General features: G+C 43.1%; 1 protein-coding gene and 1 pseudogene across 3 annotated transcripts in view; one reads left to right on the plus strand and one right to left on the minus strand.

The window, feature by feature from the left end:
- Nucleotides 1-23,250, plus strand: part of ABCC4 (ATP binding cassette subfamily C member 4) — a 283,125-nt gene that overhangs the window by 35,947 nt on the left and 223,928 nt on the right. The window lies entirely within an intron of this gene.
- On the minus strand, nt 2,158-2,527 carry LOC115871791 (annotated as a pseudogene).

The following is a 23,250-nucleotide window of genomic DNA, read 5'->3' on the forward strand; positions in this document are numbered from 1 at the left end:
TATATGCCCACTGTTAAATTAGCCATTGCAATTACATTGTCACATTACACATTTTTCTACTTAACTTCACATTCCAAGTTTTTAACCTGTATATTATAAAGCAGATACAGACTATTAAGCAAAACATATAGTTTACAGTTATAAGTTCAACACTCTTAGGTAAACACCACCCACCTAGGCCAAGAAATCAGATGGTATTTATCCTCCACTAAAATATCCTATCCTAAGCACAGCCCACTCCCTTCTCTGAAAAAGACCTAAAAGTAAAGTTTAATCTTAACATGGGCTCTGTTTCTATTAAGTAGTCATGGTGTATCTGTAGGTGAATGTTTTATTCCTTCCTTTTGGCTGAGGAGGAGCCCTGGTGGTGTAGTTGACCAGTGAACAGCAGCTTGAAAACACCAGCTGCCCTCGGGAGGGCAAATCTCAGAAATCTGCAGGGGCAAGTCTACCCTGCCGCATTGGTTTGCTCTGAGCTGGAGTTGGCTTTGGGCAGTGATCTGTGAGTTTTGTTTTAGTCCGTCTGTACCGAGTCTGTTGGGGTTTGCTTCTTTGTTGTCGTTAGGTGGCATCGAGTGCATCCTGACTCATAGCGGCCCTATGTGACAGAGTAGAACTGCTCTTAGGGTTTTCTGAGTGACACAGCCACTGCTACAACAGGCTGAAACGGAAGAGTGACTGTGAGGATGGTACCAGAAATGCCAACAGATGGATTTGGAAGATGGATGGCCAGAATACTCCTTAGAAGAAAGTGGCCAGCTTTCACCCCGTGCACTTTGGACCTGTCAGGAGAGACCAATCCCCAGAGAAGAATCTCATGCTTGGCAAAGCGAGGGGCAGGAATAAAACCGGAAAACCTTCAGCAAGAATTGACTCAAGGGTTGCAGCCATGGTCTCTAACATAACCATGGTGAGAGTTTCTTTCTGTTGTGCCTTAGGGCTCACTACGAGGGGAAACGGATTCAACGGCGTCAAGCAACATCAGTCTTTACCAACGCACATTACGAGGTCTATAAATAATACCTTTTGGTTATGTAGCCTGTGTTACTAACAAGTAGGCCCTGGGTTTATTGTTTTAAAACAGCTCTAAAATATTCTAGCATGTTAATATAGTTTGCCATTTCTCTGTTCTTGCCTGTTTGTGACGAGTGTAATCTTGTTTAGGTATTATGAGTATAATTTAAAAACTGAAGCGATTCCATAAATCTGGGCCATGCAACCATTCTTAAGTACATAGTCAGCACCATCTAGTCCTGGGCATATTGTTCTTGCCATTGGAAAGGAAAGTGATTTCTCTCTTCCAGAGTTAAAATTTTTGCGGTACATTTGTACAAGTTAAACATATCAGGCTTTATAGATTTAACTAAACACTCACAGATTATCTAAAAAGAAAAAAAATTGCATCAGTTTGAAATATGATCAGTTTTACTTGTCTCATATTGACCCAATAGGACAGAGTATAGCTAGCTGTCTCTTGGGGTTTTTAATGCTGTAAATCTTTCCGGGAGCAGAAAGCCTCATTTTTCTCCCAAGGAGCAGCTGGCAGTTTCCTCCACCAAGCTTGACTCTGTGGCAGTGAGTTGTTTTGGTATAAATGTATCTGTTATAACACTCAGCCTTGGCCGACCTCAGACTGAAAAAACTGTGTAAACTATTTAAATATGGAGCTTAGCATAGCACTTTTGAGTGATTAACTGATTGCCAGCCAGACTGATAGATTCTGTCAGGTTTTCCAAGGTTGGTTAAGAAATCAAATGATGCATTGAGCTCCTAGGGCCTCTTGGATTTAAAGCCTTTATTTCCATTCCACTTCTTTTGTGTCACTGGTGGAAGGATGGGCTGGCAGAGGTGGGAGTTGGGGGGGTCTATTCCCCCTTGATTGCTGGTCTGGTAGGCAGTACCTTGAATCCCTGTTTTTTTTGCCCTTCCTGTAGTCATTTGCCTCTTAAATTTGGGGGGTGAGAAGGATCTCTTGAACCACGTACCCTGAACTGTTGGGACCTCCACTCTCTGCCATTGAGGCTATCTGACTCACAGTGACCCTGTAGGAGAGGACAGAACTGCCCTAGTGGCTTTCCAAGACTGTAATTGATCGTAATTCTTTAAAAAAAAAACACTTTATGAATGAAGCAATTTATTGACCCAATTTCATTAGTTCTAATGTTTCTTGTTGGCAGCTGCTACCTGTCAGCGATTCTGTCCCGATCTCTCTGTCCTTGAGCTGTCATCTGCTCCTTCTCCATCATCGGAGCCCCTCCAGAGCCTGGAGCCCCAGCTGAGGTGGCTGGTCATGACACTGTTTCTCTACCGTCCCCCATAGATCTTGGTCATGGAGCTGGCCCTGGCACCCTGTGGAAGGGACAGGTGCCTTGTGGTGGCAGCTCATTGTAGAACCAGTTCTCATAGGGAGCCAGCTTGGCAGTGTCTGCCCCTTCAGGGACTTTCAGTTTCCCAGACTATTTGAGGAGGGCTCCCAGAGCTCCACGAACTCCTGCTGCTTCACGTCTTCTACAGTAACTCCAGGCATTGTGTGGCTCCCTCACTCCTGGCCAGGGGAAGGGGCGAGACTGTAATTCTGTCTTTATTTTCAGCTTGGAACTCAGTTTATTCTGTAAGGGTGAAACAAAAGGAAACGGGTTTTTTTGCTTTCTTTTAAAAAAAATTATAGATCATTTTATTGGGGATTCTTAATAATCCATACATCAATTCTATCAAGCATATTTATACTTGTGTTGCCATCATCATTTTAAAAACATTATTTTTCCTACTTGAGCTCTGGGTATGCGCTCTTCTTTTTCCCCGCCCTCCCCTACTCTCCCACCCCGGTGAGCCCTTGATAAATTAGAAATTATTATTATTTTCATATCTTACCCTGTCCGCTGTCTCCCTTCACACACATTTCTGTTGTTCTTCCCCCCTGGGAGTGGGTGGGCATTACAGGTTGATCATTGCCATCAGTTCAATCTTTCTCTCCCCACCTTCCCTGGACCCTTATGGTATTGATACTCCCCTTACTGTTCTGAGGGGTTTATCTGTTGTCCTGGATTCTGTGTGTCATGAGCTCTTATCTGTACCAGTGTACATGCTCCGGTCTACCCAGATTTGTAAGGTAGAACTGGGGTCATGATAGTGAGGGGATAAAAAGCATTAAAGAACTAGAGGAATGTTGTGTGTTTTGTCAGTGCTATACTGCACCCTGACTGACTTGTCCCTTCCTTGTGACCCTTCTGTGAGGGGATGTCCAGTTGTCTGCAGATGGGTCTCTATTTTGACCTGCCTTGTTTGCATCGATATGATTGTTTATTTGTGGTCTTCTGATACCTGATAACCTGGTCTCGTTGATACTTTATGGTCACACGGGTTGGTGTGCTTCTTTCATGTGGGCTTTGTTGCTTCCCTGCTAGATGGCCATTTGTGTACCTTCATGCCTTTAAAACCCTAGACACTATATCTTCTAATAGTCAGCACCATCAATTTTCTTCACTTACATATGCTTATGCACCCATTTTGTCTTCAGCAATCTTGTCGGGAAGGTGAACATCACAGAATGCCAGGTTATTATAGCAAAGTTCTTGTGTTGAGGGAGAACTTGAGTAGAGGCGCAATCTCCAGCTGCTACCTTAATACGTTACCTATAAATATTTGTACATAGACCTATATCTCTATCGTTATATATTAATACAGTTACTTATATACATGCCTACATTTATACCTCTAAATGTCTTTTGCCTCCTAGTTCTTTCCTCTATTTCCTTTCCTCCTGTCCCACTATCATGTTTGACCTTCATTCGACTCCCAATAATTCCTCCTGGCTACATCGCAATTGCTCAAACCCCACCAGGAATTCTACACCCCCCTTGCCATCTATTTTAGATCTCTTGTTGTTCCCTTGTCCTTGGGTTTGTTGGCTCTCCTTTCCCCTGTCCCCCAAAACCATCAGTTCTGTTGTTTTCTCCTCAGGATTGTAAACAATCTTCCCCAGGTTATATAGATAGACATGGGGTGGGGGCTATAAATAGTTCCAGTTCTGTCTACTGACCCTCATGGATGTTTTCCAATCAGGTCTAATGAGGTGCCAAGCCCTGGCCCCCAAGTCCGAAGTCTTCTGTTGGGATTCCTTGGGAACTTTGTTCCTTTGATTCCCCTGATTGCTCTGTTGTGCCCCTTCGTGTTTTGCCCTGGTGTGTGTGTGGTCAAACCGGGTGCAATTCCCTCATGGTTTCTCCAGTGCTGACCCCTGCAGCACTGTGGGCCAGTGAAGGGACATAGTGTCTGGTGGTGGCACCGGCCCTACAGTCCTCTCTTTGCCTTGGCTGCTCTTAGCAGGAGAGTCATCCTTGGGGTTGGTGGCCAAGGATGTGGTCCACTCTCTCTTTCCCTCGTAGTTTGCTCCCGTGTGCTCTGGGCAGACTCGCCACCCTTCCTTGGCTGTATCTTCAGTACTGTCCTCTGTAGTGCATTCTTCTGGTTAGGGGGTCAATGTAGCTGGTGTTGGGACCAGTGCCACAGTCTCCTCTGTTCGTTTGCTGCTTCATGCTGGTATGTTACCCTCAAGGCTTGGTGGACTGGGATGGAGTCTGCTCCCTCTCTCCCTTTCCTGTGGAGACATACACAGTAGCCTCTCCATGGGTGGGTTAGTGCCCTGTTCCCCCACTGCCCTCGTCTTTTGTTTTTCTTTTCCTCTCCTTTTAGTTGACTGCCCTCAGCATCCCTGGGTTGGGTCTGACTCCTGTCAGAGTGCTTGGACCTTGCCCCAGGAATTTATGCATTTAGTAGTTTTTCTCCTATGTTCATTGTGCTTTTTAAGCTTACCTCAGTGGATTCATGTTGTGCTTGTCCTTTTGTGCTCAGCTTACGTCGCTTAGCATAATTTTCTCCAACTCTTTCCATGAGATGATGTGCTTGATGCGTTCATCATTGCTTTTTAGGGATGTGTAGTATTCCATTGTATGTATATGCCAAAGTTTTTTAACCCATTCATTCGTTATTGGACATTGATGTTGTTTCCAACTCTGCGATTGTAAACTGTGCTGCGATGAACGTTGGAGTGCAGATGTCTGGTTGTGGTATGTTTTTTATATCTTCTGGGTATGTGCCCAGTAGGGGGATTACTTGGTCATGTGGTAGCTCGATTTCCATTTGTTTTAGGTGTTGCCAAATCGATTTCCATAACGGCTACACAAACCTACTTTTTTGTATTTGTCCATGTTTTCCAAGTTGTTGAATTCATTGGAGTACAGGCCTTCACAATACTGTGTAATTAGCCTTTTAATTTCATGAGGGTCCGTTGTAATGTCCCTTGTTTCATCCTGGCTATCGAAATTTGTTCCTTCCTTTCTTTGGTTAGGCTTACCAAGGGTCTATCAATTGTGTTAACCCTTTCACAGAATCAGCTTTTTGCTGCTTTGATTTTCTAGGTTTCCCTCTCATTTATCTTAGCGCTGATTTTTGTTATTTCTTTTCTTTTGCTATTAGTAGGATTGCCCTGTTGACTCTGCTCTAATTTCTGGAGGTTTTGTGCCAGCGTATCTTTTCCTTTTTCATGTTGCATTTATCACTGTCAAAGTTTCTCTGATAACTGCTTTTGCTGTGTCCCAAAGGTTTTGATACACTGTATTCTCATTCTCATTGGTTTCTAAAAACTTCCTGATTTCATCTCTGAACAGGGTCAATACCCACTCATTTTTCAGTAGTCATTCATCCTCCAATTGTTTGCCTTTGTTTTCTTAATCCTTGTTGATTTCTAGCCTTATGGCATAGTGGTCTGAGAGGGATGGCTGAGTGACCTCCATGTGTTTGAATTTACACAGGTTTGACTTGTGTCCCAGCATGTGGTCTATGTTCAAGTATGTGCCATGTGGACTTGAAAAGAATGCGATTTTTTTTTTTTTTGCATTTGGGTGGAGAGCTCTGAAAATGTCTGTCAGGTCAAGTCCCCTAATTGTAGAGTTTATTTCTGTAGCTTCCTTGTTAAGCATCTTTCCTTGTGCTCTTTCTCGGACAGTGGTGTATTACAGTCACCTACTGTGATTTTTGAGACTGTGATCTCTTTTTTCATCCTTTGGAGCTTTTGATTGATCAATTTCATGGGTCTCTCATTGGTCACAAATATATTTATTATGCTCACCGGTTCTTTGTCTACTCCCTCATTATATAGTGCCCCATCCTTAACTCTTGTTATGACTTGCACCCTGAGATCAGTTTTGCAACCCTGCTTATAAAAAATTTCCATTTGCTTGGTATATTTTTTTCCAGCCGTTGATTCTCACCCTATTTTTGTCTTCGAACTTGAGATGTGTCTCTTGTAGGCAACAGATTGATGGATTTTGTTTCCTAAACCAGTCCATTGGTCTGTCTTTTAATGGGCGAGTTCGGGCCTTTGGTATTCAGAGTTATAACATCCATCTGTGGACTCTGATATCATCTGCTACCCTTTGGGTTGGGTGTTTTCCTATCTCCCTTATCAGTGTGTGTGTGTGTGTGTGTGTGTGTGTGTGTGTGTGTGTATGCTCCTTTTAACCACTTAGCCAGTGTTATCTTGAGGTCTGTTTTTAATGTGTTGACCTCTGGGTGGAGGTGGCCTCCAATTTGTGCTTGGTGAGTGTTGTTCTGATCACACTGGGTTGGCAAGGATATTTTGTAGAGCTGGGTTTCTTTTAACATATTCTTTGAGTTTTTCCTTTTCCTGGAAGACTGTTACTTTCTGTCTATCTGGGTAGATAATTTGGCCGGGTAGAGGATTCTTGGGATTGCATTGTTTTCTTTCAACTTTTGGAAGATGTTATTCCACTCTCTTGTCTTCATGGTGTCTGCTGATAGGTCTGAGCATATTTTTATTTGGATACCTTTATAGGTGACTGCTTTATTACCATACCACCCCTACCCCCAGCTGCTCTTATTGATTTTCTCCTTTTCTTCAAATTTGGGTAGTTTAACTGTCATATGCCTTGATGAATTCTTTCTGGGATTCAGTCTAGTGGGTGTCCTCTCTACTTCCTGAATGTTTGCCTGATTCTAGCAATTCCTCTAGCAATTCCCTTGCTATTTTTGCCATCGACTTCTTTGTTGTGTCTTTTTCTGTTAGTCCAATTATTCTAATGTTGCTCCTCTTCAAAGCATTAGGCATTGTGCCCAGATTTTCTTCAGTTTCTCTGATGATCATGTTTGGCTGTCTTTTTTTTTTTTTGTCTTTTAATTCCATTTTTTCTGACTGTCTTTCATTTGTTGGGGTCTGCTTGGTTATCCTCGAGGTCACTGATATGGTTCTCCACTTCTCGTCTGTTGGTGAAGTCTGTTTACTTGTTATTTGCTTTTGTTGCCTCATCCCTTACCTCTTGTATTTCCCTTTGGTGCATGGCCTTCCATCTTCTCTATTTTCCCATCCCTTTTCTGTATTGTTTTTCTCATATCCTTTATGGGTCCAAGCAGCATTCTGAAGACTTTTTCTGTGGTAGATCAATTTCTACTTCTTCTATGCACATCACAAGATCCAGGATTTCTTCCTACATTGTGTTTTACCCCTGTGCTTTCACTGAGGTTGTGGCAGGTTGTGTTTTGGAGGAGCTCTGCACCATTTTCTGGGGAGTCCAAGAGCCCTTGGCTCTCTTTTGGAGGCTTGTAGGAATGCTACTTCAGGCTGCCTGGAGCCTACTGCTCTTGGGGGGACGGGGCTACTGTTTTGTCCCACTTAGGTTTCCCTATTACTCTTGTCTTCTGGATTCCATTGCTTGGAGTGCGGGTTGGATGGGCCCTCTCAGGGGATGCTGGCCGGATGGTTTCGAGCCTCCAGGGTGGCACTCTGTAGGCTGATTGGGTGTGGAGCCACTATGGTTTGGAGGAGAGCATTGGAGGGAGGCCTTGGAAGGTGGACAGCTGTTGACAGACTGTTGTGCCAGTCCAGGGAGGGCTGAAGGTGTAGCTGGGGTCCCAGGGTGGCCTGGTGTGAAACTAAAGTCAAACTCTAGCCGGCCTCCACTGTGGTAAGCCAAAGGCCCCATCCCCTCAAAACCTTGTGGATCTGTGCCTACTTATCTTTATGATGCTCCTCCTGTGATCCAGCAGTGTTGAATTTCCCTCTCAGTAGCTCTCCTGGACTGATTTCTTCAGTCTCCCTGGTATGTGGTATACTCAGTCACCATCTTCCCGGAAGTCGTTAAATTCGTTTAATAGTTATGTTTGCCACCTCTTCAAAGCTGGGATGTCTTCACATTTCTGAGTGTGAGCCTAGCCACCCACAGATGCATAAATCTTTCCTGTATATGAGGAAACTTCAAAAACCATGTGGAAAAAAATTCATGATCTTTTAATACTATTTTCTCACAAAATTTTTGTAGCTCCTGTGTTGGATGTGTGTCCAGCTTACCTGTGTTAGCTTGGCTCAGGTTTCCCTATAAGATACTTTATAAGGTTAATCATTTGTCTTTGCTAACTGCTGTTAAATAGTATTTTAAAAATTGTATTTCACCTCATTAATGGTTTATTTTAGCACTTTATACTGTGAAATTTGTTTATGTTTTTATGAAGAGTCATGCACTTAATAATCAATATTATGGTGTTTTAATCATTGCCTTTGAAATGTCTTTAAATCTGGTAGTGTCTTTGAACTTTTTATTTTACTATTTCAATCAGACAGAAAAGTTGCAAAAATGTTGGTGCAGAGAACTATTACATATGCTTTACCTGGAATTTCTTATAGCTCCTACCATATTTTCCATTCTTTTAGTCAATGTATGAATGTTCTTTCTCTTTGTCTTAGAATTACTTGGGTAGTAGATTGTAGATTGCTTCCAAGTATTTCAGCAACTAGATCCTAAAAACAAGGACACACTGGTTGCCCAGCCACAATATATCTTCAAAGTTTAAACATTAATATTTGGCTACCGCAGCTTCCATGATCAGTACTCCCATGTTATCCTTTTTGGTTCCTGGTCATAATCGGCATTTAGTTGCCATATCCTTTTACATCCAGAACACTTCTTCTGTAGTCTTTCCTTGTCTTTCTCCTTCTTAATATTTTGGAAGGATTTATAGGCCATTTGCAAAATGTTTGCCAATTTGGGTGTGTCTGATAACCCCTCATAGCAGGAATACCACAGACACAAGGCTATAGTCTTGTTGCCTCATAGCTGGGGACACCTGACACCAACCATTACTGATGATGGTTAGGAGAATGTTTGCCAGGTTCCTCCCCTCAAAAAGTACTCTGTGCTTCCTGGTAAGTATTTTGTGGGCAGATAATTTGAGGATTTGAAAATGTTTTGTTTCCTATAAAACTTTTATCTTCCAAATGGACATTTATAGAGGTCTAAATACACACATGTTCATATGCAAATATATTTATATATAATGATAAGGAAATAGACCTATGTACATATACCTATATGTTAAATATTAAGGTGGATATTGTGTCTCTATTCAAGTACTCCCTCAACACAAGGACAATCTGTTCTAATAACCTGGCATGCCATGTTGCTCACCTTCCTGACAAGATCCCTGAAGACAAAATGGGTGCATAAACAAATGTGGTGAAGAAAGCCGATGGTGCCCAGCTATAAAAAGATATAGTGTCTGGGGTCTTAGAGGTTTGAAGATAAACAAGCAGCCATCTAGCTGAGAAGCAACAAAGCCCACATGGAACAAGCACACCAGCTGTGTGATCACGAGGTGTCGATGGCATCAGGTATCAGACACCAGCGCCCCAGAACAAAAGTCATATCAATGTGAATGAGGGGGAGTGCGGAGTGGAGACCCAAAGCCCATATATGGACAATTGGACATCTCCTTACAGAAGGATCACAAGGAAGAGACAAGCCAGTCTGGGTGCAGTATAGCACTGCTGAAACTTACAACTTTCCTCTAGTTTTTAATGTTCTCCCCCCCACTATCATAACCTCTATTCTACCTTACAAATCTGGCTAGACGCGAGCATGTACAGGGGTACAGATAAGAGCTGGAAACAGGAAATCCAGGACAGATATAGCCCTCAGGTTTAGCCATACCAGGAGGTAAGAGTAAGGTGGGGGAAGAAAGAGGGAACTGACCACAGTGATCTACATATAACCCCATGTCCCCCTTATGACAACAGAAAAGTGGGTGACAGGAAACATCTGTCAGTGTAAGACATGAAAAAAAAATTATAAATTATTGAGGGTTCATGAGGGAGGGAGGGGGGAAATGAGGAGCTTATACCAAGGATTCAAGTAGAAAGAAAATGTTTTGAAAATGGTGATGGCAACAAATGTGTAAATGTGCTTGACACAATGGATGGATGTATGGATTGTGATAAGAGTTGTATGAAACCCCAAAAAATGATTTTTAGAAGATACTTAAAAAACCATTTGCCTTCTAATTTTATCATCCATGAATAGTTTTTGTTGAATGAGTCACTGCTTTGAGAGTTGTCAAGTGGTGATTTTCTGATTCCGTCATTAATTCTGCACTATCAGTTGTTATTCTATCCTAAGGAAGAACTTGTCCCTCTTAGCCAACCATCCACCTACCCATCTATCCACTGATCCACCCATCCATTCCTCCTTACATCCTTCCACCAATTCATTCGTAGCAATAAAGGCTGAGGGACTCTAATTTATTCAGTGGGTTTTAATCTATCACCTTCTCTGTCTTCTTTTGACACTCAGGTTTCCCCATATTGGGAAATGGGATTACATGTGTCCTTCGAACATGGTCCTCATGATTTTTGGAAGATGATCTAGGCCTAGGTTAAACATTTTCCGCTCGAACTCTGGACTGACTCTGCTCCAAGGAGCTCGTGAGCTGTAAAAAAAAAAACAATAAAATGCCACAAGAAGTATTATTTTTGAGATAAATGGAAAGTGTGAGTGGAATACCAAAAGTTCATGGACCAATGGAGTTGAAAGATAATGGGAACTTTTCCATGAATTTTTTAAAGCCCCCTTGTGTGTCTAGAAATATCCAACTGGGTACTGGGAGTGCTCATTTCTGTGGTAATCCTCCTGTTCCGTACTAGGGTCACCTGTACTACTGAGTAGAAAATGAGTTGGTAGGGGCCGGGAAGCCTAGTTCCTTAGCCCTGAGGCGCCCTGAGTAGAACCTGTTTTTGGAGAGTCCATTGTGGCGTATGTTAGCCTCAGTCTCAGAATAAAATTGTGCTTCGTAGGGTTTTTAGTAGCTGCTGCTTTTTGAAAGTAGATCACAGGGCCCTTCTTCTGAGGCGCCTCTTGGTGGCTATTTCCAACCTTCCTGCTAGCAGCCAAACGCATCAACTCTGTATACCACCCAGGGTTTCCAGTGCTTGAAGGCAACCTCCAGAGAACTGAAGGAACCCCATTGGTGCAGTAGGATAAGCATTTGATTGTTAACCATGAGGTCAGCTGTTCAAACCCACTAGCTAGCTGCTCCTCAGAAGAAAGATGAAGCTGTCTACTCCTATGAAGATTTAGTTTTGAAAACTGAGTCAGCGTCGATTAAATGGCAGCGACTTGGATGGGGTGGGATACCAAAAACCCAAATTAAATCCAGTGTCATTGAGTTGCTCTCTTCATCTAGACCAGGGGTTTTCAAACTGCAGCTCATGAGCCATATGTAGCTCTTTCAGTATGTATATGGGGCTCAGAAGTAAAATTGAAAAGAGGCTAAAGGGTATCATTCAGATAAAGGTGATTTCATTGGTTTGTAAAAATATATTTCTGGCTTTTGAATAATTTTAAAATTGCAAGGGACAGGATTGGCCCTTCTGCCTTAAAAGTTTGCCTACTCCTGATCTAGACCCTATAGGACAGTGAAGAACTAAACTGCTCCATACGGCTTCTGAGACAGCCAATCTTGACAGGAATAGAGAAGCCCCAGTATGAACCTCTGACCCTGTGGCAAGCAGCCCGGTGCATAAGTGTTGTGTATAGAGACCTGGAAAAAGCCCAGACACAGATTCCATGCGTAGCTCAGGACCACACCATGCTACATTGTGATCCATCATTTACATGGTGCCCTCCCTCACTGGAGGGTTTTCCGTTGAACCAGTGAATGTAGTTGTGGATTTCTTTATTCTCCTATGTTTTATTTGTCTGTTTTTTTAAAGGACTGCTGCCGTGGCCCTGCAGGTACTTGCTAAATATACTTTGGAACTGGGAGTCTTGGTTTTAGAAGGTTTCCGGCAGAATATAAAGACTTTCTCGTGACCCCGCTGCATGTGGGAGTGGAAAGGAGGGACACTGTTGGTGTCTGGAAGGTGAACCCAGAAAACACCTGCCATGGAGTTAATTTTCACTCCTCGTGACCCTGTGAGAGAAGAGTAGAACAACTCCCTAGCACTTCTGAGGCTTTATAGGAGGAGCTAGTCTCTTCTTTCTCCTAAGGAGATGCAAACTGACCACCTTTTGGTTAGCAGCCCAACATGTAAACCAGTACCACAAGGGCTCCTGGTGAGTACAGGCACAGAGTACTGGTAAACACCCACAATGCACAGCACATCCCCTACTGCACAACAGAGAACTATCCTGTGTTGAGATGGAGAAACCCTGACTTCAGGCTGAGAGGACCTGATGTGGAGGTGCACCTGTCTGTGTGCCTCTTATTTGTTCCTCCCCATGGTTCCTGCTCCAGTGCTGCCATCCTACCCTTGCCCTGCCAGGTAGAACCCCAGGCTGAGCTACAGATGCCTCCAGCGGTTGGGGCTGCAGAATCTCAATGCAGCCACAGCTACAAGTACTTTTACATGTTCATGTCTCAGTAATGGAATTACTTATTTAAGTGGGGCCAAGGCACTGGTTGACTGATTTACTGACTTAAATTCTTCTTGTTCCCCTTTTTATACAGTAGTTTAAAGAGGGTTGCTGGCCACCAGGGAGTCTGGGTTGTGTGTGTGGTCAGGCACTGACCAAAGGGTTTGTAAAACCCTTCATAGGTTAGTGTGGCAAGAACACGGGTGAACAAGGGGGATGGAGCTGATGGAGCTGGAGAATGAGACTGGTGAACTTGGAGGGACTTGTTGACTAATATACCCAACCAGAGGTCCAGGTGTTATTTTACTGCATGATCTTAAGTGTTTAAGAAATCACTTGGGGGTTTTGGCTGGTGTAAACAATTAATATGGTTGACTGCTAACAGAAAGTTTTGCAGTTTGAGCCCACCTTCCAGAAAGGCCAAAAGACCCTAGAGCAGAGGTTCAGTCCTCTTTGGGGATATTTGGTAATGTCTGGAGACATACATGTATTAATTAGTTATTATTTTGGTGTGGGGCTGGGATAGAGTAAGAAGGGGGTTGGCAGCGCGGAGCATGGAGATGCTACTAACAAGTCCTGTTGATTTGGTTTGTTTCTGAAAAAGCAGCCACTGAAAATTCTTTTGACCTGCGCTGCTCTCCTACATATCTGGTTTCCTGATGCTTCTGTGGAAAGATTGTAGAGGATCAGAGTACCCTAGGCAGGTGAGTAGGACATTTGTGCAGAAGTGAGAAGTCAGGTTTCAAACTGGTTCAGCCATAGTGGATGCAGCAAAATAGGAATTGCTCTAGATGTGTAAAATATGGGTATACCAGAATGATGGCCAGAAAAGGAAAAGCAGTGAGCTGAAGCCGAGGCTTAATGAGCCCTATCAGGAGGCTGATGTGGGAGACTGGATCATTGACAAGGCTCTGGAGCGCAACATACATTCATTCACAGTGGCGCAGTTGGCCATCTTCTTTGAGTTGGGCACCGTTGTTTCCCACTCTGCTGATCAAAATATTTGTTTTCTAGGCAGTAAGCACAATGCTCTTATTTTCTACGAGAAAGATTGTGTTTCCTACAGGGCATTGATCTCCAGTTATTCCTGTTCAGGTGTGGTCATGACTGAATTGGGAAGAACTGATTTGAAGCCCTGCGGCAGAGTCTGAGCTTTGGTAGGAGAAGCAGATACAGAGCTGTGGAATGATCCTCGATTCATTTGGAAGGGGGCAACTACTGGACTCGTTAGTTGATGGATTAAATGTGAGGTTTCCAGTTTGAAAGATGGGTTCAGTGAGGTTAACATTTATTGAGAAAGGGAGAAGCAGCTTCGGTGGGAAAAAATCAGAAGAATCTCATTTTGGTTGTGAAGCGGAGCTGCCTATTCAGCATCTAAGAGGAGAGGACTTAAGCACAGGTAGCCTGGAGTTCAGCAGAGAGGTCTGGCTGGTGTTTGCAGTAGAGAGCTGCCAGCATTGAGATGGTATTCAAAGGCAAGAAAAGAATATGGTGTCTCCTAGGAAAAGAAGGATGCTCCACTCAGGTCTGTACGCAGGAGGACAGGCAGAGACAGTGAGGGAGTGTGGCATGTGTAAGACCACAGCACTGGTGGGAACAGAGGAGGTCTAAAAGAGTCTTTTTAAAAATTTTAAAGTCCTTTTCTTTTTTTATTTACTTGTAATAATTTTATTGGCGTATAATTCACGTACTTTGCAATTCAGTGGTTTGAATATTTTTTAAAAGCTGTGCAGTCATCACCACAATCAATTTTAATTTGTTTTCATTTTTGTACTCATTGTTCGTACCTCTCCATTTCCTCCTTCCGCCACCATAACTCCAAGAAATAATTAATCTTGTTACTGCCATTCTAGATTGACGTATCCTGGATTTCACATAAAGAAAATTATACAACCTCCCCCTCACAACAACAACAACATAAAACACAGAAAAGCCTTAATCTAAAAGAAAGCAGAAAATAATAAAAACTAGAACAAACTAAAAATGGATCAAAAGGGAAAACAAATGATGATGTTAAAATTTAACCAAACTTTATCTACATCAGTTCACTTTCTGATGCACTGCCTGGGGGCAAGGCGATTCATGGGCCTGGTCAACGGTTCAAGGGAACTCAAAGGAGGGCTCTGAATACAAATGGGCTCTGCAACTGGATTTTGGGCTTTCACTGTCATCCATAGCCTTCTGCAAACTGGTGCTCAGAATTTAAGCTGTAATAGAATTCTCTCTTCTGATCTTGGATTTTATTACTTACAGTCCTTGAATCACACAGGATGCTATGCTCCTTTTGTGAGGGCTTATCTTACACCTCACTTGGATGACTAGCACTTATTTTAAGACGAGCTCTTTTAGACTCCAGAGGCTATTCTTTCTGAAAGCTAGACGCCATTTGATTTCTTCATCATGCTTTGCTATCTATAGTATCCATATCTTCAGTGTATCCTTAATGAAGGTAAGCATCAAGCAGGGCTGCATCTTAAGAACTGGTTGTTTTAAATTAAGACTTATGGTTAAATGCAAGCTAAAAATCAAATGATGTAGTTAAGGTTTATAAATATCCTGTGTCACTTTATTGGCAGCATCATCAGCTTTTTGAGAGAATATATAAGTAACCTGCATGGGGCCTTTGATAATTCTAATAATAGTATTGTTCTAATAATAGTATTGTCAAACTAGATAATGATACAGAATTTAAAGTACTATTGGGATAAGGGTGTTATTCATATATGGGAAAGCTTTTTAGACTATGTGGGATGTTCACTTACATATATTAAAAAAGGCTTAAGTGACTTATTCCTGTTTAAGAAAGCAATGAGGGTTACACACAGGCCACAAAGTTCATGTCTTATAAAGCTAAGAAAATAGGGAAATGGTATACATGGTAATTGCTTATTATGGGGAAAACTCAAAAGCAAGCGGTTTGAACTGAAGCCCCCTGACTTTGAAATCCACAACCTTGGGGAAGAAGCAGTCCTCTTCTTCTCTCAGTAGGGCTGTCTGTAGTATTAAATAAAAAAAATAATGAAGCTGAGGGAGGATGAGGGGACCAGCCCCCACCCGCTGCTTGAACTCACTGGTTCAGTAATACTACTTCTGGGTTCAGTAATGCACAATTGTACGGTTGAGATATATAAGCATTATATTAAAGTCATCGAGAACATGAGAGATAATACAATAATACAGTCAGGCATGATACATAGCAACATTGCTCACCTCAGCCCAGCTTGGTGGTCCACGTGGAGTGAGGGGGAAGGGAAGGAGGGTAAGGGAAACAGGGGAGAGGGGAGTAACCAGGGAGTGAGGAGCAAGGAGCTCAGAGTCAGAGAGAGTCAGAGAGTCAGAGAGAGATCTATAGTGCTGGCTCACACCTATATACCTTCTGGGGGCAAGCCAGCCCACTAATTACAGGTAAAGACATACGTCACAGGAAGGGGCTGCACTATAGGTTACACAGCAATGAGAGGGTGGTCTCTGGGTCTCCATAGGAACATTATCAGTAGGGTGTAAACCCCACCTAGAGGAACCAAGCTAATGGTCCCAAAGCTTCAGAGAGAAGTAGGCCATTGTCCCCAGCAGCAGGGAGCAGGCCCAGCCCTGCTGTGGGATGAGACAGCAGTCTGGCAGCAAGTGTCTGACTTCCCCCCACAGCTGTCAGTATACCTTTAAGTCCAAAGGGAGTGGATCCATTCCTTTAATCAGCAACAGCTGTGCTTAAGGTAAAGTCTGGTTTATTTAGTGTGTTTTCTGACTCAGATCCTTCTGATGTGACCTATGTAGTATACTGTGCACCTCAGGAAGACAACGTCCAGGTAGCCTATAGTATGTGGCCTGAGTCACCACAGGCTAAAAAAGGAAACTAATTAAAAATGTATGGTTAGCCAGATAGTAAGAGTGGATTCGACCCTTGAGGGCAGAGGTGGAGGTGAGGGGTTGCTCCATAAAAACAATGTCAAATGTTTTCCTCAGGGCAAACCCCCTCCCCCCACTCTATCCCCAGCAGAAGTGAGATCATTTTCTTAGAGACAGACGCCACTCATGGAATCTCCACCAGAGTTTTATTGATCACCAGTATAGGATTGTCCACCCAATAAGGATGACCATAGAGCCTTGCCACATGGCATGGACTATCCTGTCTTCTCCCGCTATCCTCCTAATGAGAAACGGTCACCAGCTGAGGTGAAAGGAATGGCCTTGGGATGTGCAGCTCAGCGTTCCAAGAGTTGGCCAGTCGTAACAGTCTTGGAGGCCGGTTTGAATGACTGCCTGACCTGAGAGCCACAGCCTGCCTTTAGCCGTAGTCTCACACAATGTTTGCTTTTTATGATTGACAAACTTCATTCAGCATAATGTTCTCTGGGTCCAACCATGCCATTAGGTGCTCTGTGGGTCCATCATTGTGTTTTTTTTAAGCAATGGATAGCATTCTGCTGTGTGTATGTACCAAAGTTTCTTTATCCATTCGTCTGCTGATTGACTTTTGAGCTGTTTCTGACTTCTTCCTCCTGTGAACAGTACTGCTATGAACGTGCATCTATTTGGGTGGTGTTTCTTATTCCTGCATAGAGTATATACCTAGCAGAGATTTTTGGAGCCCACAAGTCCAGCATTGGCTAGGAACAACAGCACAGCAACCAGCTCAGACCCATTGCAATTTAATTGATTCTGACTCATAGCAACTCTTCAGGATGGATTAGGTGTTCCAAGGCTGTTACTATTTGTTGAAGCCAACCGGCTTGCATTCTTCCCCTGTGGAGTGGCTGCGGGGTTCGAACTAACACTTTGATTGGCAGCGGGCACCCGACCTCTGTGCCTCCAGGGTTCTTTTCACTGGAGTCTGGACCCAGGGTCAGAAAACGGTGGCTCCCTACTAACCATATGTGGCTCTCAAGTAAAATTGAAAAAATTTAAAGGATATTATTCAGATAATGGTGGTTTCATTTGTACAATTATATTTGTGGGTCTTGAATAACTTTTAGATTGCTGTGAGGGATTGGATTGGCTTTTCAGGCTCAATAGTTTACCCAGCCCGGGTCTGTACCATTGTTTCCCAAAGCAGGCAATATCATGCACTGGGGGATGCTTGAATACCTACGCTGTAGGTATTCATACAAAAACACTTAATTGCCAGCGGGCACTGGGTAACTCCCCCCAGCCCCCTAAAAAGGTAGCCAAAAAAAGTCTAGACCTGAATTTTCAGAGGCTTAGAGTGGGATGTGCGCTTAACCTCCCCTCCCCACAACTTGGCGAACTCCTTTAGCTCCCATATTTTGTTCCATGCTGGTGGCCTCCAGAGGATAAAGTCTAGCACAGATGTCCATTCTTTTGAGGGGAAACTTAAAACCTGGGCTCTTGGTTTCCACAAAGACCATCACATCAAACCACAATATTTCAGCAGCATTTCACAAAGCTTGAATTATTTGTTGCACATATTGAATAACATCACAGTCCAATTCTAGTTGGATTCAACACAGCCCAGACTGGCTTTTTTTTTTTTTTTAATGATGAAATAGGATAAAACCGAAATTACTGGAGCAGCTTATAGTGCCATGGGCACTGTGTGGACACACCTTCTGGTTTCTCAGGAGAACCCGAGAATCTGGAATTTCATGGGAAATTCCCAAGTTTTCCATAGCTCTTTCTGCTCTAATTCTTACTTTCAAAACATATAAGTGCCACTCAGATTGTTATTTGTTGATAGAATACTGCCTGTGGGCCATTGGATGGGCCTCCAGCATGAGCAGGTATTTCTAGGAGTTCTTGATGAGGGCCACATAAATTGCCCAGGAAATCCAGGGCAGGAATGGTTTGTTGGACTGGGCTGAGGTGGCCTCATGGAAGAGTTGGAGCTTGAGTCAAGAGCAGACTACCACCACCAGAGGCCCTTGCGTCAGCTCCAGCCCAGGGGGCCCTATGTGTGTGTCACAGTAGAACTGTGCTCCAGTGACTTGATTTTTTTGGAAGCTGATGATTGTCATATCTGTCTTCTGATGTGGAAATACCAACCTCTGAGTTAGTGGCTTGATATTTTAATGGTTTGTACCATTTATCTAGGCAAAAAAGAGCAAGTGGGCTTAAGACAGGAATAGAGGTGGAGTAGAACTTCATGGAGGTAGTGGTGGGGTGTCAGAGTATTCAGGAGATAGTGATAATCACTGTGAGAAAGGTTTCTTGTTCCACCAAATTGGATACTTTATTATGTCTCATGGGGTTCTACAGAGGAGCAAAACCAGTAAAAAAATACATGCACACCCCCCTCAAACAAAAAACCTAAAGCCAACCAAACAAAAAAACCAAATTCACTGCAAAACTCATGCCAACTCTTAATGAGCCTATAGGAAAGGGTAGAGCACTGGGATTCTGACACTGTAACTTTTTACAGGCATAAAAAGCCTCATCTTTCTCCAGTGGAGAAGTTGGTGGTTTTGAACTGACTTGGTAACCAAGGGTTAGCAGCCAATGGGTAACCACTCTACCACCAGGGGTCCTTTCTATATATTTACATAAAGAATCTTCTAGAAGTTCATGGGAAAATTGAATTCAAAGATTTTGAACAACTTTTTGAAGTCCTCTTATGTGAGGGAACACCCAAATAAACCTGGAGATTCACTGGGTGGAAGGGAGCTTTTTTAGTACGCATTTTTCACACCAGGAGAGCACTGAGAAACTTGCTCTGAGTTAGTGCACACAGTGGCGTCACCTGGGAAGGTTTTTGCTGGTCACAGTGAAATTTTTGGTAAGACCAGTTTCATTCGAATCTTATTTTTTGTGAATGACGATTTAAGGGAATAGCATGTGGGTGTGAAACTTTTGTTTCCTGCTTTGGAAAAATGCCGCAGAAACAGTTGGGATGTTGAACACAATTTATAAGGATAGCACTATGGGAAAAACTCAAGTGTACAAGTGGTGTTCTCGTTTCACAGAAGGTGAAATGTCGATTGATGACAGAAATCATTCCGGATGTCCATCAACTTCTCAAATGGATGAAGATGTCAACTCCTAGTGCATTTGTGTATATATTTGTGTGTGTGTGTGTGTGTGTGTGTGTAAATACATACGAGAGGTCTTCAAAAAGTTGACTCATTTCTCTTGATGGTTGTATAGTGAGACCTGTCCACCCACCGCCCCTTCTGAAATGATCCATTTTAAACTCAACAGGATGGCAAAACTGACCAGTCCCCATACAGATAGGGACTGGAAACACAGGGAATCCAGGGCGGATGATTCCTACAGGACCAGTGGTGTGAGTGGTGATACTGGGAGGGTAGAGGGAGAGTGGGTTGGAAAGGGAACTGATTACAAGGAACTGTATGTGACCCCCTCCCTGGGAGACGGACAACAGAAAAGTGGGTGAAGGGAGACGTCGGACAGGGAAAGATATGACAAAATAATAATTTATAAATTATCAAGGGCTCATGAGGGAGAGGGGAGCGGGGAAGGAGGGGAAAAATGAGGACCTAATGCTGGGGGCTTAAGTGGAGAGAAAATGTTTTGAGAATGATGAGGGCAATGAATGTACAAATGCGCTTTACACAATTGATGTAGGTATGGATTGTGATAAGAGTTGTGTGAGCCCCTAATAAAATGATTTAAAAAAAAAAACCCAAAAAACTGACCAGTCCCCATGTTTGATACCCAAATTTGTTTGTGTTTTTAAATCATTTTACTGTGGGCTCATACAGCTCTTATCACAATACATACATGCATTGTGTCAAACACATTTGTATATTTGTTGATCATCATTTTCAAAACATTTTCTTTCTACTTGAGCCCTTGGTATGAGCTCATTTCCCCCCTCTTCTACCCTTCCTCCTTCCCTCCCTTATGAACCCTTGATAATTTGTAAATTATTATTTTTTTCATATCTTACACAGAGTGCTGTCTCCCTTCATGCACTTTTCTGCTATTTGTCCCCCTGGGAGGGAGGTATACGTCGATCATTGTGATTGGTTCCCCCTTCCTCCCCCCACCTTCCCCTTATCCTCCTGGTATTGCTTCTTTCATTATTGGTCCTGAGGGGTTTATCTGTCCTGGATTTCCTGTGTTTCCAGCTCTTATCTTTACCCATGTACATGCGCTGGTCTAGCCAGATTTGTAAGGTAGAATTGGGGTAATGATAGTGGGGGAAGCATTGAAGAACTAGAGGAAAGTTGTATGTCTCATTGATGCTATCTGCGCCCTGACTGGCTCATCTTTTCCTTATGCCCCTTTTGTGAGGGGATGTTCAATTGTCTACAGATGGGCTTTGGGTCTCCACTCTGAAATTCACAGTGATAGGATTTTTTGTTCTGGGTCTTTGATGCCTGATACCTGATCCCATCAACACCTCGTGGTCATACAGGCTAGTGTGCTTCTTCCAAGTAGGCTTTGTTGCTTCTCAGCTAAATGACCGCTTGTTTATCTTCAAGCCTTTAATACCCCGTTGCTATATCTTTTGATAGCTGGGCACCAGCCCATCTCTTCACCACATTTGCATATGCACCCATTTTGTCTTCCACGATCCTGTCTGGAAGGTGAGCATCACAGAATGCCGGGTTATTAGAACCAAGTGTTCTTGCGTTGAGGGAGGACTTGAGTAGAGGAGGCCCACGTTTTTACAGTCCTAGTGAACTCTGTAAACAGTCACAATTGTTTCATATAACCCTATCAGCCCGTCCTCTCCTTCTGGCCAGAGCTACCAGGAAAAATTCCTTTGCTGGGAGGTTAGCCTGTTAATCAGGTCTCAAATTGATGGCCTCCCTGGGAGACATTCTAGCTCAGGGGTGCTCACACTTTTTCAGCATGTGAGCTCCTTATAAAATGATCAAGTCAAAATGATCTGCCAACTATAAAAATGCAAAACGTATGTATTTATTTGTTACATTTATTCATAAATACATTGAGAATTCTTTATATGTACAATGTATGTTTGTGTAGCTTGTCTATAACCGCATGAGTCCATGTTGTACAACACAACAGAACACAACACAATTAACTATGTACATTTTTTGTCATGACCTGAGTTTACTCTGATGACTTGGAATGAGCCCGGGATGCATAGTCCGGACAGTAGCTGCTGACAGCCAGCCCCAAGCACACTTCGAAATGATCATCAGTCATGGTGGAACAGTACTTGGACTTAATGATCTTTATGCGGGGAAAGGCTGACTCACATAAATAAGTAGAGCCGAATCATGCAGTCAAGGAGGTAGCACATTTTCTCATGTTTGGGTGCTTTCCCTCTGGAGTAAGTTCCAGACTGTTCCTGCGCTCTGGACTTCAGTTGAATGTCGGCGTAGTGTCAGAATCTGCCATTCTGTATGAAAGTGAGACGTGTTTGTCTTCTTACTTGGTCCAGCTCCCCCACTCATTTTAATACCCTTTCTTAGGTTTAAGAAGAAAAAAACCAAGGTCTAAAAATTGGCCGTAACTTAGCTTGTCAGTTTTGCTGCACTTAGCGCAGTTGTTTGCGCATGTTTTGACACCTAAGATTGCATCTGATTGGCTGCGCTGTATGTCAGTTAAGTGATGGGTTTGATGATAGGCTTTAATGCCATGCGTTCTCTCCACACTACATTTTTTTTTTCTCCACACTACATTTGTGATCGACTAGTAGATAGCGATCGACGTATTGATCACCCCTTTTCTAGCTGATAAGACACATGGAGCTATGTTAGTGCCCTGAGCTGGAGGAGCCACATAGAGATCCCTGCCAGTGCTGAGATGCTTCCATCGACACTGTATCCTCAAGACTTTCCACCCACTGGCCTGTGATTTTCCTGCATTCGGCATCATTTCATGCGCTTCATGAGCTTGAAGAGGCCTTTATAGATTGGTATTGGACATTTGGGCTACTATTGCACTTATGAACTAGGTCTGGACTGGGCTGGGGCGTTTTCTCAATATTCAATTGCTCTTGTATACCAAGCTCTTTTATACACATATGAGTGTCTCTATGAATTTGACGAACAGTGTCATATGCCTTTTTAAAAAATCAAGTAGACAGTTATCCACATACAAGAGTTGTAGAGATTCCTGGTGTGGGTGTCTCTCAAAATTCACAGCCATCTGGTCATTTCTGTATCATAGTGATCCCATAGCACAGAGTAGAACTGCCTTGTGGCTTTGAGACGAGAAAGTCTCATCTTTGAACCGGAAAACTTGGTTAACAGCCCATCCTGTACCCATTAGGGCTCCTAGTGTTGTTTAATGTGTGGAAGGAGTGTGGTGATTCTGAAGTCTTGGTGCGATTAGTAGAGGGAGAACAAAGACAAGCTGAGGCTGGAGTGGATGCAGAGAAAGGAGCCTTGGTGACACAGTGGATTAAAGGATCAGCTTCTATGTTAGTCTGGGTACTTTAGAGAAATAAATACACAGAAACTCACATATAAGAGAGAGTTTTATATAATGGTTAAGTGCGCATCAAGAAAACACCCCAACTCAGTGCTGCCCAAGCCCACAAGTCCAACATTTACCCATATGTCCCACACCAATCCACAAAGTCCTCCTCCATCTCACAAAACAGACGCAATGACGCCAACTGCAGGAGGAAAGCCGAGTCAGTGAATGTGTAAGCATC

The sequence above is a fragment of the Echinops telfairi genome, unplaced genomic scaffold (genome assembly GCF_000313985.2).
Source record: "Echinops telfairi isolate 266 unplaced genomic scaffold, ASM31398v2 ScPeMD7_7405;HRSCAF=8443, whole genome shotgun sequence".
NCBI classification, from domain to species: Eukaryota; Metazoa; Chordata; class Mammalia; order Afrosoricida; family Tenrecidae; genus Echinops; species Echinops telfairi.